This window comes from Lissotriton vulgaris, chromosome 1_1, assembly GCF_964263255.1.
Source record: "Lissotriton vulgaris chromosome 1_1, aLisVul1.2, whole genome shotgun sequence".
Lineage (NCBI taxonomy): Eukaryota > Metazoa > Chordata > Amphibia > Caudata > Salamandridae > Lissotriton > Lissotriton vulgaris.
Genome location: NC_141685.1, coordinates 420,134,755 through 420,141,139, shown reverse-complemented (window position 1 = coordinate 420,141,139; position 6,385 = coordinate 420,134,755).

The window sequence follows — 6,385 nt, the reverse complement described above, 5'->3', positions numbered from 1 at the left end:
TTAAATTGTATTTCCTAACTGCAATCACTAACCTTTGACACCGAGTGTGTGAGTGAGTTCATGAGTGTCTCAGTGGGTGTATGAGTGTCTGAGTAGGTTTGTAAGTGGGTGTGAGAAAGTAGGAGTAGGGCTGTAAGTGGGTTTGTGAGTGGCTGGGTGGGTATGTGAGTGGGTGCATTATTTTCTAATAGGGGTGAGTGGCAAACTCCACTCCACTGGCAGAGTTTGCAGAGTTTTTCCAATCTACACTGATTGGAACACAGAGTTCAGCAAAAACTCTATTAACTGTCTGGCAGAGTGGAGTTTACTGATGCTCTCACCCCTAAACATCAGCCCCCAAAGGTAGTTTACCAGGAGGCACATTTGCAGAGTGGTTGAGAATGGAGCTGAGACTCCGATGAGGTCTGAGCAATCTTGGTAGGGGGGGACTTACTTGTGGCAACAATAGGGGTTCTTGGTCCTTAACAACCAAGAGGGGCAAGGGGAATTCAGCCTTGAACCAGTGTTCACCAGGAGGCAATTTTGCAGAGTGATTGAGAATGGAGGCAGGACCTCTGATGAAGTCTGAGCAATTCCACTGCGGGTGACTTACTTGTGGCAACAATAGGGGTTCTTGGCCCCTAATGACACCCAGCAGCCAAGAGCACTTTACAACCCAACCAGTAGTGCACAGGCGGCACATTTGCAGAGTGATTGAGAAAGGGAGAGGAAACTCGGATGAGGTCTGAGCAATCCCACTGCTGGGGACTTATTTGTGGTAACAATAGGGCTTCCTGGCCCTGAACAATCCTCAGCAGCCAAGAGGACTTTCTCTCCCAACCAGTAGTGTGCCAGAAGGCTCATTTGCAGAACGGTTGAGAAATGAAGCGGTTCTTTAAAAAGAAAATGATTGTAGGCCCTTTCAGGATAAAAGGGACGCCCAACAGCCACACTTAGGGGGTCAGGGGGTCTTTTCTTAAAACGTTTTTGGTGGGATTCAGTTGAAACCCAGTTCCTAGATGGCTGCCAGCACTTCCTAGTTGAAGTGTTGGCAGTCAATCAGATCTCACCTTGAGATCGGTGCTTAGGCTGCACCCAGATATCCTTATTTTCTCCCTCACCAAGGACCCGCGCACCGCCAAAACAAACCAACCTCCACGAGGGAATGAAATCCATCGCCGAATTAATGAGAAACAGCCGTCTGAAACTGAACTCGGACCCACCCCCTACGCATGGGATGACTCCTGGTGGCCTACCTCTCTAGGAACCCCACCGATACCGACCGACCACGTGCGCAACCTGGGCCTCGTCCTCAACTCCTCCCTCGCCATGTCTAAACAGGTCAACACAGTTTCCGCCTCCAGCCACAACACACTCCGCATGCTCCGTAGAATCTATAAATGGATCCCGACAGAAACAAGAAGAATGGTGACACAGGCCCTCGTCAGCAGCAGGCTAGACTACGGCAACGCACTCTACACAGGCATCCCAGCAAAAGACCTACGACACCTTCAACGCATCCAAAACCCCTCCACCTGGCTGATCCTCGACATATCCCGCCGCAGCCACATCTCCCACCACCTGAGAAACCTTCACTGGCTCCCCGTGGAAAAGAGGATCACTTTCAATCTTCTTACCCACGATCACAAGGCACTCCACGACAATGGACCAGCCTACCTGAACAATAGACTAAGCTTCTACACCCCCACCTGGCAGCTGCGCTCCGCAAACCTCGCCCTCGCCATCGTTCCCCGCATCCAACGAAAGACCTCCGGTGGCAGATTCTTCTCATACCTCACCGCCAAGACCTGGAACACTCTGCCTACCAACCTGCAACAGACCCAAGACCTACTCACCTTCAGAAGACTCCTCAAGGCCTGGCTCTTCGATCAGTAACAGCAGGCCCCCTGACCCCCCGTCTCTCAGCGCCATGAAACCCTCAAGGGTTCGTAGAGCGCTTTATACATTCTATGATTGATTGATTGATTCCCTTAAATTTCTCAACAACTACTGAATGGATTTACACAGGATAACCGAAAGCATGGTCTGCAAACCAAAATCTACCTTCCTGCCAAATATGGTGTACTTCCATCCAGCGGAATTAGTTGTGTTAACTTCAAAGCTCCTATGGGAATTAACATTGTAAATCATTTACCTCCTTTTTTCTTGGCCCCCGCTCAACGGATCACCACTAATTTTTCCATGCACAAGACTCACTATTACAATATTTGTTTGTAAAATTTCGTGAAGATTCGTCAAGCAGCGCCAAAGATATAGGCAAGTCAAAAAGTGCATTTTCTGTAGAAAAAGGGTGGGTCCTAACTATAACTACTTACTAGAGACCGCCAATAGGTGATAGATATGCATAAATATTGCACAGTGGCAGTCACTACTCTGTAGTTATGGTTCGGTTGTACTTTCCATTGAAATTACATTTTTTGATTTGCCCCTTAGTTTTGATCCCATTAACAGATTTGCATTAAATTTGCCAGACTACTAACTCTATCAGCTAAGAGTTAGTTTGCCAAGCTTTCTGAAGATCTGTCAATGGAAAAAAAAGATTAAAAGCTGGTGGATATGTGTATCGTTTGACATTTAAGTTCCCATTTTGACAAAGAATAGACAAAAAACAGCTGAACAAATGTAAATCAAATTTGGCAAGAAAGTAGAAGTTTGCCCAAAAAGTATGCTTTTTTTATTTGGTGCAAATCTATTCAGTAATTCGTGTGATATTCGCATTTAAAAAAGGTGCTGGGCAGAATTCAAAAGATTAACAGTTTTGTATATCTTGTCAGTTGAAAAGCTAATTTGTTAATTTACTCATAACTTTGGCACCATTTGGCAAATGTCCCTGAAATTTGACAGACGGTACATTCAGTTTCCTTTTGGTATTTTCTGATTGGTGCATAAGCATAAAGGTATGGGCCAGCTAAAAGTGGTGGAGGGAAAAAGTGTTAATTTGCCAACAGCTTTGACCTTGTGTTATAAATCTGTACATATCTTGGCAGAGTCTAGGAAGAATTTGTTTTTTATCAGCATGGCAAGTGTTAGACCTGGCATCTTTGGTGTGGTTACCCCAGACTTTTTGCCTCTACCTCCTGTATTTTTGATGCTGTGATGGATTTCGTTTTTGCTGGTTTAGATGCTTTGGGCACTTTGCCACTGCTGATCAGTGTCAAAGTGCAAGTGCTCCCTGGGTAAATTGTTATTATGCTTTGTTATCCATTGTTGGCAGATTTGTTTCATCAATAGGTCCCTAGTGAAGTGCACTGAGTGCCAGGGCTGGTGATTCAAATGCTACTAGTGGGCCTGCAGCACTGATTGTGCCACATGAGTAGCCCTAAAATGGTGTCTCAGGCCTGCCACCGCAGTGCATGTGTGCAGTTGCTAACTGCCATGCTGACCTGGTCAGTCTCCCCACTGACCAGGCCTAACCCTTCCCTTTCTGTACACATTGGACACCCCTATGGAAGGCCCAAGGTACCCCGCTGGGCAGGGTGCAGTGTATGTGAAAGGAAGAGCCTGTACTAGTGTGGGCGACATGCTCTTATAGTGAAATACTGGCAATTTTATTTTTCACTATTGAAAAGCTATCTTGCCCATAGACTAGAATGGAGCATGTTGTGTATAATGTTTACCTACATATCTTCCCATAGGAGCAAGACAGAAAATTGAAGTTTGGTGTCCCTGAACTCAGAATTAATAACCCATCTTTTAGGAAGGATGTTTTTTAAATCCTGTGTTTCAAAATAGTACTTTTAGAAAGTGGCTGTTTTCTTGTCTAACCTTTCTGTGTGCCTATAACTGTTTGTGAATTGACTGTCTGGTTTGCGAGTGACAGGGGCTGGGGTGGCTCCAGGAGGCTGGATGAGTCAGCACTGGGCTGAATAGCTCCATCTGCATCTTGAGTGGTTGGAGGAGATAGCACTTGGGCCTGGATAGGGCTGTGCCTGCCTTCCGCAATGCTGGCTCCACCTCCTGCTGGGTGGCTGATGACCCTGCCCCTCTCTCTCAAAGGAAACAAGGAGTCATGTAAACAGAGTGCTCAAGGACTGACCAGAACTGGTTTGGACTAAGCATAGGCCTCTCTGCTTCCAGAGAACAAAGGAAATATTGGTATAAAAAGGGCTACCCAGACCCCAGAACTTTAGATCATCCTGGAATCAGGAGGGAACCTCGGCCATGGAGAAAAGCTGGAAGACTGAAGAGGAAGGACTGTCCTGCTGTGTGTTTGTCGGCTGACCTGCAGTTGCTATTCTGCCAAGGAGAGAGGAAGGACTTTGCTGTTGCTGTGTCCCCTTGCTTGAAGAGATCTCCAAGGGCCTGAGGAGAGCTTGCTTCCTGTTAAGAAGTCCCAGGAAGAAAATTACTTCAGCCCCAGCTCCCCCCCTGAACTCTGCTGTTTGAGTTCTTACCTGCCTAGAGTGCTTGATCCATTTGTGGGGCATCTGGAGGTTGCTTCTTGCTGTTTGGGGAACTGGACAAGAAGAAAATCTACAATTTGCACGCATCGCTCGCTTGCAGAGGGCATCTTTGACAGTGCGAGAAGATTTCCGTCGCCGCGAAGATCGCCCCAGCGTCTGTTGCCGCTGCAAGAACCGACCCATTGTTCGCTTGCTGAGCGCATCGCCTCGTGCGGGAAGATTCCTGTCACTGCGAATATCAGCGCAGAGCCTGTCGTCGCTGTGAGAACCGGTGCACTGCTTGCTTGCGGACTGCATTAAGTCGCTGCGAATATCGTTGCAGAGTCCAGCGCCAATGCATTAAGGGCCGCGGCAGAAGAGGATCAATGCTGCGCCGCACATCACCGCTGCACCGAAGATCGTCGCCGCCCCGAAGATCATTGCATTGTGCCTGTGCGAGACGCTTCCTACCGAAGAACCGGCACCCCTGAATCCATACAAGGTATCACAGGGCTTCCCATACAGACTGGATTCATCGCAACACGCCTGCAGCAGGGTTGTCGCATCACCTTCCTAGGGTCTCAGGATTGACGCATTGCTTGTTTTTCGACGCTGCAACTACCCCTGTATGTTGGATGTTTGTCGTTTTGGTCTTGTGTAGTTTAGATAAAGATACTTTATTTTTCTAAACTGGTGTGGAGTCCTTTTGTGGTGCTTTCAGTGTGTTACTGTGAGTGTTGGTACAAATACTTTACATATTGCCTTTCATAAGCTTGTCTGCTCGTGCCAAGCTACCAAAGGGGTGAGCAGGTGTTATCTAAAGAGTGTATCCCCCTTACCCTGATTAGAAGCAAGGGCCCCTATTTGGACAGTGGTACCTACCTCTGCAAACTAGAGACACCCAGATATATCAGCACGTTTTGTGCCTATAAATAATGGGATGCTTAATCAAATGGGAGTAAATAACATATTCATTTGCTTATAACTTTGGTACTGTTTGATCAATCCATGTCAAGTTGTTAGCATGTCAATGTAGATATATTATGTTTCATGAAGATCCTGTGGCAGGGGAGTTAAAGGCACAGGCAAAAATATTATAGCTTTATTAATAAAGTTTGCATTGTTTGATGGACAAGCACAAAATTTAGCAGCAATTAAAAACATTTAACCCTCTTTAGTATTTTTATTTTGTGCAGATCCAGCAATTGAAGGAAAAGTTATAAAGAGTGGAGAATTACCATTGGCACTGTATGATGATTTCACAGAAATGTTGGCAGAAGCTTGGAAACGTTGTTTGTTACATAATGTCCCATTTTGTGTCAACCAATTACAAATAACGTTATCACTGTTTGATGCATCCAAATCACATGTGGCAGGTAGGTAGCAAATTACTGCAGGTGCAGGTATTTTAGATTTTGTGCAGATCCATAGGGAGGATAAGTTAATGAAGGAGTCAAAATATTTTAGATTTTCTAAAAACATTGGCACCATCTAATGGATCTGCAAGACTTAGCATATATAGCCTACTACTGGTTTTCTTCAGAGATAGATATCAAGGTAAGAGAATTAAGTATTCATTCGCAAACAAATTTGGCACTGTTTGGGAGGCAAGATGGTGGTTATGTGAGACCGCAGTGCGCTCAGACTAGTGCTCTGGAAGAAGAGATGCGGATTATGCGGATTATGCTGATACAAGTGCCGTTGCCTGCTTAAAAACATGTGGAGTAAACGGTACTAGTAGCTTACTTTATACAAAAGGGAAGAAAACAAAACCTGGAAATAGGAGGAGAAGAGATGGTGGCAGACCCATTTTCTGATGTGAGGAAGCCGGCTAGAAACCAGATAGTGGCCCTAGGCTCTCTGATTGGCCTCACGGTACTCCGCTATCTATGGAGGGAGATACCCAACAATATTAAAGTACAAGCAAAATCAGGAAATGGAGCATACCTTTCCGCAAACCCCAAGGGTTGTGCTGATGCTGTTTTGGCTCCAAAAAATGCGGC